The 16320-nt window shown below is 39.3% G+C and overlaps 1 protein-coding gene across 1 annotated transcript in view; it reads left to right on the top strand.

The window, feature by feature from the left end:
* The first annotated feature begins 2980 nt into the window (after positions 1-2980).
* The window catches only part of Adck1 (aarF domain containing kinase 1), a 29629-nt gene continuing 16289 nt past the window's right edge, over positions 2981-16320 (top strand). The window contains exon 1 of the mRNA XM_045765098.2: positions 2981-3082. The gene's annotated coding sequence lies outside the window, so the exon portion shown is untranslated. The remainder of the gene's footprint in view (positions 3083-16320) is intronic.

The following is a 16320-nucleotide window of genomic DNA, read 5'->3' as shown; positions in this document are numbered from 1 at the left end:
CTCTTGGGCGGTCGGGGATTGAACGCGGACCTGTAGGAAACGAGACCATCGCTCTACCGTCCAGCCCAAGTGGTTAAGCATAATATTATTAAAACAACAATTTATACATATAATAACAGCATTTCACACTAAAAATACTTGGATATATTGAAATTTGGTAGTGAATTCCAATCTAGGAATCTCCTATGACTAAACTGTACTTTTTAATCATTTTTATGTACTTACGACTTATTATTAAATTATTAAGTACTTACTATAATAATTAAATAAATTATTTTATTTAATATTTAAATTGAATTATAAAATAATAGGTAATAATAAATCATTGTGTAGGGGACAGGCAGCCAGTGTATATATACATGTTAGGCTTATACCAAGGTGCCACAAAGGTGCCACAAAGGTGCCAAATTAAAGACTGGGAGCTGCCGGGGCGGGCCCAAGGGCTGCTGGCGGCCTTGGCCAGGCTGAACTTCCGCGCCCTTATAATCACCATTGTTTAATAATCTTCACAGGGAGAAACAACTGTAAATATAGGAATAGTTTATTACAACATACATGGTAAAGAAAACAGCTCGGAAACTAAGGAAATAAAGCTGCCAAAAAAACATTCAAGTCCACTTCAAGTTCAAGTATGTTTATTGAGACAATAACATTTAACATCAAAAACATTTAAGTCCACTTCAAGTTCAAGTATGTTTATTGAGACAATAAAAAAATACATCTCAAAGAGATAGAGTAGCTTAGGCTATTTCTACGCCCCCCCCTCTACTTCAAGTCCCTCAAGGGGCGCACAAATTCAGTGAGTACAAATACACAAATCACAATACAAGAATCCCATTTAACATGGCAGGTTAAAATAGGAAGCACAGCATATAAGTGTTACAAGTGAGTTACAAGTTACAAGGCAACATTAAGAAAACTTGGAGCACAATTTCGCAAATTTGGGATCAAAGAAGGTTTTAAATAACAAACCAATACTCCTGTCCAAGAACGATGGTCAGTTTACAGCCTCTGATACTGCTATTGAGTTCAATAGGTTCTTCTCTTCCATTGGGTCATCCCTTGCAAATTATATTCCATCTTCCAGTACTGATGTTCAGGACTATCTTATAGGTAACTATCCATAGTCTCTGTACCTAACGCCTGCAAATTCCACTGATGTTAATGAGATAATCTTTTCCCTTAAAGCCAAGTCTAGTGCCCTTGAGGCGATACCAACTTTAATTTACAAAAAAGCCTCCAGATCTTTAGCCCCTGCTATTGCATTGTTCTTCAACAAGTCACTTGAACTCCAAACCTTTCCAGATATTCTAAGAAAAGACAAAGTAGACCCCTGACCACAAATGTGGTGATCCCACTGATGTTAACAACTTCAGACCTATATCAATTCTGCCAAACTTGTCTAAAATATTTGAAAAAACTTCTCTACAAGCTGTTTTACTCTTATCAAGCCAAACACAATATACTTAGCTCTTGACAATATGGCTTCAGACCCCAAAAAAGCACTAACGATGCACTTATTTGTATGATTAACTTGATACATGAAGCTCTTGATATCCTTCTCTTTCTTACTTCAACAAATGAACCCATTATTAGAGTTTAACTCGAGCAAGTGCAACGTGATGAAGATAGGCGTAGGAAGCAGGAGACCAAACATAAGTTACCAACTGGGAGAGGAAATCCTTCAAGAGTCAGGAAGAGAGATATGGGAGTTGATATCAAACCAGACCTGTCCCCTGAAGCCCACGTCAAATGGGTAACATCAGCGGTGTATGCAAGGCTGGCGAACATAAGAACTGCCTTCAGAAATTTGTGTAAGAAATCATCCAGAACCTCATATGTCAGAATATACGACTCCAGCGTAGAGTCCGCCTCTAGTCAAACACAAAACAAAGTTAGAAAAGGCTCAGTGGTTGCCCACAGGCTAGTGACTAGTCCCCGAGCTGAGAGGTATGAGCTACGAGGAAAGATTACTTGAACTGGAAAGAGTATATAGTTAGAGGAGACATGAGCACTACCTGTAAAATTCTCAGGGGAATTAATAATAATAATACAGTAATAACAATTTATTGTATCGAAAGGAAGCCAGAGTGCAGCTTAAAAAAAAAAAATCATTAGGATAAGTGTTCAAGTTCAAGTATGTTCATTGAGATAAGCAATAAATACATCTCAAAGGGATAGAGTAGCTTAGGCTATTTCTACCCCCCTCTACTTCAAGTCCCTCAAGGGGCGCACAAATTCAGTGATAAGTGGGGACCTTTAACAAGCCGCCAGCTTCTTCTCCAGCCTAATCACTTGGGCTGGACGGTAGAGCGACGGTCTCACTTCATGCAGGTCGGCGTTCAATCCCCGACCGTACAATTGGTTGGGCACCATTCCTTCCCCCCGTCCCATCCCAAATGCTCATCCTGATCCCTTCCAAGTGCTATATAGCTGGTTAATGGCTTGGCCTTTTTCTCCAAATATTTTTTCAGTTTTTTCAGAAATATTTCAGAAGATAGTTCATCTTCCCTTCCCTATCCTCACCGAGGCCACTAGAGTGTTACTAGCACTCAGGTAAACTTAGGTAAATATGAAATAGATGAAATGTAATTGAAATTGAAATAAGTTTATTGAGGTAAAATACACACAAAGGGATGAGGTAGCTCAAGCTATTCTCACCCCATTGATGAAATGTAAATAAAATAAAATTAATATTATTAAACTGTTTATAAGTTTGTGTAACCAGATATGATTCAGAATACTGTCGTCGAAAGTTTCTTTTTTATGTTGTGATACTTGCAGTGAGGTTGCAAGATTCTTCTCAAAAGGTCATCAACTTGTATTAATATTTTTTTAGCGTGCTTTCAAATATCGTGTCTAGAATAAATGTTGAATTTATTCATGATAAACAAAAGAGTGTCTAAAACTAGTAACAAACATCCTATAGTTTACAAAACTTGTTAATTCAATCCTAAATAAAACATCAACATTCAGTCGTCTATACATGTAAACAGACGGCCTCGGCACAGATACAGCTGGCAGTAAGAGTTAAGGCCACTGCTTGTATTGCTTTTAACAGAAAGGTTATTATATTGTTAAAGTAAGTTCACTATAATGTGTGTCTATTATTATCTAAGCTGCGCTGAAGTTCTGCGTGTATTACAGGTAAAACGTATGAATGTTTTCCCAAGATTATGGTCCGAAGTCGAGTACTTTTGGCTATCTGATGGAATCCGGATGTTGAGGTATTTCACTGATTGTAATTTCTCACAGGAAGTGGATATTGAGTGCCAGCACCTGTGTCGTGGGTCTGTGTATTAGGTGGCACCATAAAATAACATTTTGTTACGATTAGGTCTATGTTTGGTTAATACCGGTAATTCATTATGTCTGGGGACAGGCAGCCAGTCTATACATACAGTACATGTTAGGCTTATATTGAGGTCCTCCCCTGGATGCAGTCCCACAAAAAGCTGACTAACTCCTGGGGTACTTATTTAGTGCTGTGTGAAGAGAGCCATTAGGTGATAGAAAACACACCCAACCATTTCTGTCCCGACCAGTATTTGAACCTGGAATTTCCAGTGGGGAGTCAAGAACGAACCAACCTGTTCTACTATTGCTTTACCTCACCATAAGGCTGTCAGCTTTTACATAACATTTTGTAAATGCATTATTGGTTTTATTTTATGCCTCATAATTTGTTATAATTACTAATAGGTTATATGGTGAAGGTTGTAAACACTTATTAAATTATATTAAATATTCTCATAATAAAAATGAACTAAGCCTGAGCTTGAGAAAATATTAAATATCATAAAAGATGTGCAATTGGTATCCTTCAAAATTGACAGAATTATAACAATGATTCCAAACACTTGGGCTGGATGGTAGAACGACGGTCTCGCTTCATGCATGTTGGTATTCAGTCCCTTACCATCCAAGTGGTTGGGCACCATTCTTTTCCCCTCATCCCATCCCAAATCCTTTTCCTGATCCCTTCCAAGTGCTATATAGTCATAATGGCTTGGCACTTTCTCCAGATAGTTCCATTCCCTTCGTGCACACACACACACACAAAAAAAAAAAAGGCACAAAAAAATTTATACCAAAACAGAGATGCAGAACTAGGAAACAGGATTGGTTCAATAGAAATTGCGAGAGGGCTAGAGACCGAAAGACACAAAAATGGAATCAATACAGGAAGAGGCCGAACCCCCAAACATACCAGCGATACAAAGATGCGAGAAACAACTACACGGCAGTGAGGAGAGAGGCAGAAAGAAATTTTGAAAAAGGGATTGCGGACAAATGTAAAACAGAACCAGGTCTATTCTATAAATTCATAAACAACAAATTGCAGGTAAAGGATAATATTCAGAGGTTGAAAATGGGAAATAGATTCACGGAAAATGAAAGGGAAATGTGTGAAACATTAAATGAAAAGTTCCAAAGTGTGTTTGTACAAAATGAAATCTTCAGAGAACCAGACACAATAAGAATTCCAGAGAACAACATAGAGCGGATAGAGGTGTCTAGAGATGAAGTGGAAAATATGCTAAAGGAGCTCGGGAGGAACAAAGCAGCTGGCCCAGATGGCGTTTCACCATGGGTTCTGAGAGAATGTGCATCTGAGCTCAGCATTCCACTTCACCTGATCTTTCAGGCATCCCTGTGTACAGGAATCGTAGCAGACGTGTGGAAACAGGCTAACATAGTTCCAATCTACAAAAGTGGCAGCAGGGAAGACCCCCTCAATTATAGACCTGTATCATTGACAAGTGTAATAGTGAAAGTATTGGAAAAGCTAATCAAAACTAAATGGGTAGAACACCTGGAGAGAAATGATATAATATCAGACAGACAGTATGGTTTTCGATCAGGAAGATCCTGTGTATCGAATTTACTCAGTTTCTATGATCGGGCCACAGAGATATTACAGGAAAGAGATGGCTGGGTTGACTGCATCTATCTGGACCTAAAAAAGGCTTTCGACAGAGTTCCACATAAGAGGTTGTTCTGGAAACTGGAAAATATTGAAGGGGTGACAGGTAAGCTTCTATCATGGATGAAAAATTTTCTGACTGATAGAAAAATGAGGGCAGTAATCAGAGGCAATGTATCGGAATGGAGAAATGTCACAAGTGGAGTACCACAGGGTTCAGTTCTTGCACCAGTGATGTTTATTGTGTACATAAATGATCTACCAGTTGGTATACAGAATTATATGAACATGTTTGCTGATGATGCTAAGATAATAGGAAGGATAAGAAATTTAGATGATTGTCATGCCCTTCAAGAAGACCTGGACAAAATAAGTATATGGAGCACCACTTGGCAAATGGAATTTAATGTTAATAAATGTCATGTTATGGAATGTGGAATAGGAGAACATAGACCCCACACAACCTATATATTATGTGAGAAATCTTTAAAGAATTCTGATAAAGAAAGAGATCTAGGAGTGGTTCTAGATAGAAAACTATCACCTGAGGACCACATTAAGAATATTGTGCAAGGAGCCTATGCAATGCTTTCTAACTTCAGAATTGCATTTAAATACATGGATGGCGATATACTAAAGAAATTGTTCATGACTTTTGTTAGGCCAAAGCTAGAATATGCAGCTGTTGTGTGGTGCCCATATCTTAAGAAGCACATCAACAAACTGGAAAAGGTGCAAAGACATGCTACTAAGTGGCTCCCAGAACTGAAGGGCAAGAGCTACGAGGAGAGGTTAGAAGCATTAAATATGCCAAAACTAGAAGACAGAAGAAAAAGAGGTGATATGATCACTACGTACAAAATAGTAACAGGAATTGATAAAATCGACAGGGAAGACTTCCTGAGACCTGGAACTTCAAGAACAAGAGGCCATAGATTTAAACTAGCTAAACACAGATGCCGAAGAAATATAAGAAAATTCACCTTCGCAAATAGAGTGGTAGACGGTTGGAACAAGTTAAGTGAGAAGGTGGTGGAGGCCAAGACCGTCAGTAGTTTCAAAGCGTTATATGACAAAGAGTGCTGGGAAGACGGGACACCACGAGCGTAGCTCTCATCCTGTAACTACACTTAGGTAATTACACTTAGGTAATTACACACACACACTCACACACACACAAACATAGATGGAGTGAGATCGAAGATACTGGAGTTAAGTGATGTAATACAGCTGCAGACACCAGACATTGTTGCACTCACGGAGACAAAACTTGAAGATGTAATTTTAAATGAGGTCGTATTCCCAAGGGGCTACTCAATTTGGAGACGGGACAGAAAAATTAGGAAAGGCGGTGGCGTTGCTGTGCTGGTAAAAGAACACCTAAAGGTGAAGGAAATAATGACTGCCAATCCACAAGAAGTTGACATAATAGCACTAGAGATCTGCTATGAGGATGATAAACTAATGATGATAAATGCATATAGTCCACCGCCAAGCAGCACATGGTCAAAGGAGGAGCTAGATAGTAAACGTGAAGGTCTTATAACAATAATGAGAGAGATTATAGCGAGAGCGGATAACGATAGATCACGACTGTTGATAGTCGGTGACTTCAACTTGAAATCCATAGACTGGGAAGCATATGAAGCTAAAACAGAAGATTTTTGGACCTGTAAATTTGTAGACCTCATCCTGGAAACATTCTTGTATCAACATGTTAAACAAGCTACGAGGATGAGGGAAGGGGACGTTCCCTCCATGCTAGATTTGATATTTACCAGGAAGGAGGAAGAGATATTTGACATTCAGTACCTTCCTCCCTTGGGTAAAAGTGACCATGTCTTTTTGGGAATAAAGTATGCAATGCGTTATAAGCTGGAAGAAAATAAGGAGGTTGAAGCAGTTGAAAAACCAGACTTCAGGAGAGGACATTATGGTGACCTTAGAAATTTTTTTAGTGAGTATAATTGGACAGACTTGATGCTAGGCAAGGAAGTGAATGAGATGTATGGCAAGTTTTGTGAAATATATGATAAAGGCACAAAAAAATTTATACCAAAACAGAGATGCAGAACTAGGAAACAGGATTGGTTCAATAGAAATTGCGAGAGGGCTAGAGACCGAAAGACACAAAAATGGAATCAATACAGGAAGAGGCCGAACCCCCAAACATACCAGCGATACAAAGATGCGAGAAACAACTACACGGCAGTGAGGAGAGAGGCAGAAAGAAATTTTGAAAAAGGGATTGCGGACAAATGTAAAACAGAACCAGGTCTATTCTATAAATTCATAAACAACAAATTGCAGGTAAAGGATAATATTCAGAGGTTGAAAATGGGAAATAGATTCACGGAAGATGAAAAGGAAATGTGTGAAACACTAAACGAAAAGTTCCAAAGTGTGTTTGTACAAAATGAAATCTTTAGGGAACCAGATACAATAAGAATTCCAGAGAACAACATAGAACACATAGAGGTGTCTAGAGACGAAGTGGAAAAAATGCTCAAGGAGCTCGGTAAGAACAAAGCAGCTGGCCCAGATGGCGTTTCACCATGGGTTCTGAGAGAATGTGCATCTGAGCTCAGCATTCCACTTCACCTGATCTTTCAGGCATCCCTGTGTACAGGAATCGTAGCAGACGGGTGGAAACAGGCTAACATAGTTCCAATCTACAAAAGTGGCAGCAGGGAAGACCCCCTCAATTATAGACCTGTATCATTGACAAGTGTAATAGTGAAAGTATTGGAAAAACTAATCAAAACTAAATGGGTAGAACACCTAGAGAGAAATGATATAATATCAGACAGACAGTATGGTTTTCGATCTGGAAGATCCTGTGTATCGAATTTACTCAGTTTCTATGATCGAGCCACAGAGATATTACAGGAAAGAGATGGTTGGGTTGACTGCATCTATCTGGACCTAAAAAAGGCTTTCGACAGAGTTCCACATAAGAGGTTGTTCTGGAAACTGGAAAATATTGGAGGGGTGACAGGTAAGCTTCTATCATGGATGAAAAATTTTCTGACTGATAGAAAAATGAGGGCAGTAATCAGAGGCAATGTATCAGAATGGAGAAATGTCACAAGTGGAGTACCACAGGGTTCAGTTCTTGCACCAGTGATGTTTATTGTGTACATAAATGATCTACCAGTTGGTATACAGAATTATATGAACATGTTTGCTGATGATGCTAAGATAATAGGAAGGATAAGAAATTTAGATGACTGTCATGCCCTTCAAGAAGACCTGGACAAAATAAGTATATGGAGCACCACTTGGCAAATGGAATTTAATGTTAATAAATGTCATGTTATGGAATGTGGAATAGGAGAACATAGACCCCACACAACCTATATATTATGTGAGAAATCTTTAAAGAATTCTGATAAAGAAAGAGATCTAGGAGTGGTTCTAGATAGAAAACTATCACCTGAGGACCACATAAAGAATATTGTGCAAGGAGCCTATGCTATGCTTTCTAACTTCAGAATTGCATTTAAATACATGGATGGCGATATTCTAAAGAAATTGTTCATGACTTTTGTTAGGCCAAAGCTAGAATATGCAGCTGTTGTGTGGTGCCCATATCTTAAGAAGCACATCAACAAACTGGAAAAGGTGCAAAGACATGCTACTAAGTGGCTCCCAGAACTGAAGGGCAAGAGCTACGAGGAGAGGTTAGAAGCATTAAATATGCCAAAACTAGAAGACAGAAGAAAAAGAGGTGATATGATCACTACATACAAAATAGTTACAGGAATTGATAAAATCGACAGGGAAGACTTCCTGAGACCTGGAATTTCAAGAACAAGAGGTCATAGATTTAAACTAGCTAAACACAGATGCCGAAGAAATATAAGAAAATTCACCTTCGCAAATAGAGTGGTAGACGGTTGGAACAAGTTAAGTGAGAAGGTGGTGGAGGCCAAGACCGTCAGTAGTTTCAAAGCGTTATATGACAAAGAGTGCTGGGAAGACGGGACACCACGAGCGTAGCTCTCATCCTGTAACTACACTTAGGTAATTACACTTAGGTAATTACACACACACAGCGGATAGAGGTGTCTAGAGATGAAGTGGAAAATATGCTAAAGGAGCTCGGGAAGAACAAAGCAGCTGGCCCAGATGGCGTTTCGCCATGGGTTCTGAGAGAATGTGCATCTGAGCTCAACATTCCACTTCACCTAATCTTTCAGGCATCCCTGTGTACAGGAATCGTAGCAGACATGTGGAAACAGGCTAACATAGTTCCAATCTACAAAAGTGGCAGCAGGGAAGACCCCCTCAATTATAGACCTGTATCATTGACAAGTGTAATAGTGAAAGTATTGGAAAAGCTAATCAAAACTAAATGGGTAGAACACCTGGAGAGAAATGATATAATATCAGACAGACAGTATGGTTTTCGATCTGGAAGATCCTGTGTATCGAATTTACTCAGTTTCTATGATCGAGCCACAGAGATATTGCAGGAAAGAGATGGTTGGGTTGACTGCATCTATCTGGACCTAAAAAAGGCTTTCGACAGAGTTCCACATAAGAGGTTGTTCTGGAAACTGGAAAATATTGGAGGGGTGACAGGTAAGCTTCTATCATGGATGAAAAATTTTCTGACTGATAGAAAAATGAGGGCAGTAATCAGAGGCAATGTATCAGAATGGAGAAATGTCACAAGTGGAGTACCACAGGGTTCAGTTCTTGCACCAGTGATGTTTATTGTGTACATAAATGATCTACCAGTTGGTATACAGAATTATATGAACATGTTTGCTGATGATGCTAAGATAATAGGAAGGATAAGAAATTTAGATGATTGTCATGCCCTTCAAGAAGACCTGGACAAAATAAGTATATGGAGCACCACCTGGCAAATGGAATTTAATGTTAATAAATGTCATGTTATGGAATGTGGAATAGGAGAACATAGACCCCATACAACCTATATATTATGTGAGAAATCTTTAAAGAATTCTGATAAAGAAAGAGATCTAGGGGTGGTTCTAGATAGAAAACTATCACCTGAGGACCACATAAAGAATATTGTGCAAGGAGCCTATGCGATGCTTTCTAACTTCAGAATTGCATTTAAATACATGGATGGCGATATACTAAAGAAATTGTTCATGACTTTTGTTAGGCCAAAGCTAGAATATGCAGTTGTTGTGTGGTGCCCATATCTTAAGAAGCACATCAACAAACTGGAAAAGGTGCAAAGACATGCTACGAAGTGGCTCCCAGAACTGAAGGGCAAGAGCTACGAGGAGAGGTTGGAAGCATTAAACATGCCAAAACTAGAAGACAGAAGAAAAAGAGGTGATATGATCACTACATACAAAATAGTAACAGGAATTGATAAAATCGACAGGGAAGATTTCCTGAGACCTGGCACTTCAAGAACAAGAGGTCATAGATTTAAACTAGCTAAACACAGATGCCGAAGAAATATAAGAAAATTCACCTTCGCAAATAGAGTGGTAGAAGGTTGGAACAAGTTAAGTGAGAAGGTGGTGGAGGCCAAGACCGTCAATAGTTTCAAAGCGTTATATGACAAAGAGTGCTGGGAAGACGGGACACCACGAGCGTAGCTCTCATCCTGTAACTACACTTAGGTAATTACACTTAGGTAATTACACACACACACACACACACACACACACACACACACACACACACACACACACACACACACACACGACTGTTGATACTGGGGGATTTCAACTTTAGAGCAATAGACTGGGAGGCCTATGAAGCAAGAACGGAGGACTTTTGGACATGCAGATTTGTGAACCTCATTCTGGAGACATTCTTGTATCAACACATAAAGCAAGCCACAAGAATGAGGGAAGGAGATATACCGTCAGTACTGGATCTAGTATTCACCAGGAAAGAAGAAGAGATTTTTGACATCCAGTACCTTCCTCCCTTGGGAAAGAGTGATCACGTCCTGTTAGACATTAAATATGCTTTAAGATATCATCTAGAAGAAAATGGGGACATTGAAACAGTTGATAAACTCGATTTAAAGAGAGGCAACTATGGGGAACTTCGAAATTTTTTTAATGAGTGTAATTGGACAGAATTGTTGCTAGGCAGGGAAGTAAATGAAATGTATGCCAAATTTTTAAAAATATACGAGGAAGGCACACAAACATTCATACCAAAACAGAGATGCAGGACCAGAAAACAGGATTGGTTTGACAGAAATTGTGAGAGGGCAAGAGACCAAAAGACACAAAAATGGAATCGGTATAGGAAGAGGCCAAACCCCCAAACATACCAGCGATACAAAGATGCGAGAAACAATTATACAGCAGTAAGGAGAGAGGCAGAAAGAAATTTTGAAAAAGGGATAGCAGATAAATGTAAAACAGAACCGGGCCTATTCTACAAATTCATAAACAACAAATTGCAGGTAAAGGATAATATCCAGAGGTTGAAAATGGGAAACAGATTCACGGAAAATGAAAGGGAAATGTGTGAAACATTAAATGAAAAGTTCCAAAGTGTGTTTGTACAAAATGAAATCTTCAGAGAACCAGACACAATAAGAATTCCAGAGAACAACATAGAGCGGATAGAGGTGTCTAGAGATGAAGTGGAAAATATGCTAAAGGAGCTCGGGAGGAACAAAGCAGCTGGCCCAGATGGCGTTTCACCATGGGTTCTGAGAGAATGTGCATCTGAGCTCAGCATTCCACTTCACCTGATCTTTCAGGCATCCCTGTGTACAGGAATCGTAGCAGACGTGTGGAAACAGGCTAACATAGTTCCAATCTACAAAAGTGGCAGCAGGGAAGACCCCCTCAATTATAGACCTGTATCATTGACAAGTGTAATAGTGAAAGTATTGGAAAAGCTAATCAAAACTAAATGGGTAGAACACCTGGAGAGAAATGATATAATATCAGACAGACAGTATGGTTTTCGATCAGGAAGATCCTGTGTATCGAATTTACTCAGTTTCTATGATCGGGCCACAGAGATATTACAGGAAAGAGATGGCTGGGTTGACTGCATCTATCTGGACCTAAAAAAGGCTTTCGACAGAGTTCCACATAAGAGGTTGTTCTGGAAACTGGAAAATATTGGAGGGGTGACAGGTAAGCTTCTATCATGGATGAAAAATTTTCTGACTGATAGAAAAATGAGGGCAGTAATCAGAGGCAATGTATCGGAATGGAGAAATGTCACAAGTGGAGTACCACAGGGTTCAGTTCTTGCACCAGTGATGTTTATTGTGTACATAAATGATCTACCAGTTGGTATACAGAATTATATGAACATGTTTGCTGATGATGCTAAGATAATAGGAAGGATAAGAAATTTAGATGATTGTCATGCCCTTCAAGAAGACCTGGACAAAATAAGTATATGGAGCACCACTTGGCAAATGGAATTTAATGTTAATAAATGTCATGTTATGGAATGTGGAATAGGAGAACATAGACCCCACACAACCTATATATTATGTGAGAAATCTTTAAAGAATTCTGATAAAGAAAGAGATCTAGGAGTGGTTCTAGATAGAAAACTATCACCTGAGGACCACATTAAGAATATTGTGCAAGGAGCCTATGCAATGCTTTCTAACTTCAGAATTGCATTTAAATACATGGATGGCGATATACTAAAGAAATTGTTCATGACTTTTGTTAGGCCAAAGCTAGAATATGCAGCTGTTGTGTGGTGCCCATATCTTAAGAAGCACATCAACAAACTGGAAAAGGTGCAAAGACATGCTACTAAGTGGCTCCCAGAACTGAAGGGCAAGAGCTACGAGGAGAGGTTAGAAGCATTAAATATGCCAAAACTAGAAGACAGAAGAAAAAGAGGTGATATGATCACTACGTACAAAATAGTAACAGGAATTGATAAAATCGACAGGGAAGACTTCCTGAGACCTGGAACTTCAAGAACAAGAGGCCATAGATTTAAACTAGCTAAACACAGATGCCGAAGAAATATAAGAAAATTCACCTTCGCAAATAGAGTGGTAGACGGTTGGAACAAGTTAAGTGAGAAGGTGGTGGAGGCCAAGACCGTCAGTAGTTTCAAAGCGTTATATGACAAAGAGTGCTGGGAAGACGGGACACCACGAGCGTAGCTCTCATCCTGTAACTACACTTAGGTAATTACACTTAGGTAATTACACACACACACACACACACTCACACACACACAAACATAGATGGAGTGAGATCGAAGATACTGGAGTTAAGTGATGTAATACAGCTGCAGACACCAGACATTGTTGCACTCACGGAGACAAAACTTGAAGATGTAATTTTAAATGAGGTCGTATTCCCAAGGGGCTACTCAATTTGGAGACGGGACAGAAAAATTAGGAAAGGCGGTGGCGTTGCTGTGCTGGTAAAAGAACACCTAAAGGTGAAGGAAATAATGACTGCCAATCCACAAGAAGTTGACATAATAGCACTAGAGATCTGCTATGAGGATGATAAACTAATGATGATAAATGCATATAGTCCACCGCCAAGCAGCACATGGTCAAAGGAGGAGCTAGATAGTAAACGTGAAGGTCTTATAACAATAATGAGAGAGATTATAGCGAGAGCGGATAACGATAGATCACGACTGTTGATAGTCGGTGACTTCAACTTGAAATCCATAGACTGGGAAGCATATGAAGCTAAAACAGAAGATTTTTGGACCTGTAAATTTGTAGACCTCATCCTGGAAACATTCTTGTATCAACATGTTAAACAAGCTACGAGGATGAGGGAAGGGGACGTTCCCTCCATGCTAGATTTGATATTTACCAGGAAGGAGGAAGAGATATTTGACATTCAGTACCTTCCTCCCTTGGGTAAAAGTGACCATGTCTTTTTGGGAATAAAGTATGCAATGCGTTATAAGCTGGAAGAAAATAAGGAGGTTGAAGCAGTTGAAAAACCAGACTTCAGGAGAGGACATTATGGTGACCTTAGAAATTTTTTTAGTGAGTATAATTGGACAGACTTGATGCTAGGCAAGGAAGTGAATGAGATGTATGGCAAGTTTTGTGAAATATATGATAAAGGCACAAAAAAATTTATACCAAAACAGAGATGCAGAACTAGGAAACAGGATTGGTTCAATAGAAATTGCGAGAGGGCTAGAGACCGAAAGACACAAAAATGGAATCAATACAGGAAGAGGCCGAACCCCCAAACATACCAGCGATACAAAGATGCGAGAAACAACTACACGGCAGTGAGGAGAGAGGCAGAAAGAAATTTTGAAAAAGGGATTGCGGACAAATGTAAAACAGAACCAGGTCTATTCTATAAATTCATAAACAACAAATTGCAGGTAAAGGATAATATTCAGAGGTTGAAAATGGGAAATAGATTCACGGAAGATGAAAAGGAAATGTGTGAAACACTAAACGAAAAGTTCCAAAGTGTGTTTGTACAAAATGAAATCTTTAGGGAACCAGATACAATAAGAATTCCAGAGAACAACATAGAACACATAGAGGTGTCTAGAGACGAAGTGGAAAAAATTCTCAAGGAGCTCGGTAAGAACAAAGCAGCTGGCCCAGATGGCGTTTCACCATGGGTTCTGAGAGAATGTGCATCTGAGCTCAGCATTCCACTTCACCTGATCTTTCAGGCATCCCTGTGTACAGGAATCGTAGCAGATGGGTGGAAACAGGCTAACATAGTTCCAATCTACAAAAGTGGCAGCAGGGAAGACCCCCTCAATTATAGACCTGTATCATTGACAAGTGTAATAGTGAAAGTATTGGAAAAACTAATCAAAACTAAATGGGTAGAACACCTAGAGAGAAATGATATAATATCAGACAGACAGTATGGTTTTCGATCTGGAAGATCCTGTGTATCGAATTTACTCAGTTTCTATGATCGAGCCACAGAGATATTACAGGAAAGAGATGGTTGGGTTGACTGCATCTATCTGGACCTAAAAAAGGCTTTCGACAGAGTTCCACATAAGAGGTTGTTCTGGAAACTGGAAAATATTGGAGGGGTGACAGGTAAGCTTCTATCATGGATGAAAAATTTTCTGACTGATAGAAAAATGAGGGCAGTAATCAGAGGCAATGTATCAGAATGGAGAAATGTCACAAGTGGAGTACCACAGGGTTCAGTTCTTGCACCAGTGATGTTTATTGTGTACATAAATGATCTACCAGTTGGTATACAGAATTATATGAACATGTTTGCTGATGATGCTAAGATAATAGGAAGGATAAGAAATTTAGATGACTGTCATGCCCTTCAAGAAGACCTGGACAAAATAAGTATATGGAGCACCACTTGGCAAATGGAATTTAATGTTAATAAATGTCATGTTATGGAATGTGGAATAGGAGAACATAGACCCCACACAACCTATATATTATGTGAGAAATCTTTAAAGAATTCTGATAAAGAAAGAGATCTAGGAGTGGTTCTAGATAGAAAACTATCACCTGAGGACCACATAAAGAATATTGTGCAAGGAGCCTATGCTATGCTTTCTAACTTCAGAATTGCATTTAAATACATGGATGGCGATATTCTAAAGAAATTGTTCATGACTTTTGTTAGGCCAAAGCTAGAATATGCAGCTGTTGTGTGGTGCCCATATCTTAAGAAGCACATCAACAAACTGGAAAAGGTGCAAAGACATGCTACTAAGTGGCTCCCAGAACTGAAGGGCAAGAGCTACGAGGAGAGGTTAGAAGCATTAAATATGCCAAAACTAGAAGACAGAAGAAAAAGAGGTGATATGATCACTACATACAAAATAGTTACAGGAATTGATAAAATCGACAGGGAAGACTTCCTGAGACCTGGAATTTCAAGAACAAGAGGTCATAGATTTAAACTAGCTAAACACAGATGCCGAAGAAATATAAGAAAATTCACCTTCGCAAATAGAGTGGTAGACGGTTGGAACAAGTTAAGTGAGAAGGTGGTGGAGGCCAAGACCGTCAGTAGTTTCAAAGCGTTATATGACAAAGAGTGCTGGGAAGACGGGACACCACGAGCGTAGCTCTCATCCTGTAACTACACTTAGGTAATTACACTTAGGTAATTACACACACACAGCGGATAGAGGTGTCTAGAGATGAAGTGGAAAATATGCTAAAGGAGCTCGGGAAGAACAAAGCAGCTGGCCCAGATGGCGTTTCGCCATGGGTTCTGAGAGAATGTGCATCTGAGCTCAACATTCCACTTCACCTAATCTTTCAGGCATCCCTGTGTACAGGAATCGTAGCAGACATGTGGAAACAGGCTAACATAGTTCCAATCTACAAAAGTGGCAGCAGGGAAGACCCCCTCAATTATAGACCTGTATCATTGACAAGTGTAATAGTGAAAGTATTGGAAAAGCTAATCAAAACTAAATGGGTAGAACACCTGGAGAGAAATGAT

Source organism: Procambarus clarkii, chromosome 69, assembly GCF_040958095.1.
Source record: "Procambarus clarkii isolate CNS0578487 chromosome 69, FALCON_Pclarkii_2.0, whole genome shotgun sequence".
In the NCBI taxonomy this organism is placed as follows: Eukaryota; Metazoa; Arthropoda; class Malacostraca; order Decapoda; family Cambaridae; genus Procambarus; species Procambarus clarkii.
The sequence above is the reverse complement of the archived record's forward strand: the minus strand, read 5'-3'. Positions and strand labels throughout refer to the sequence as shown.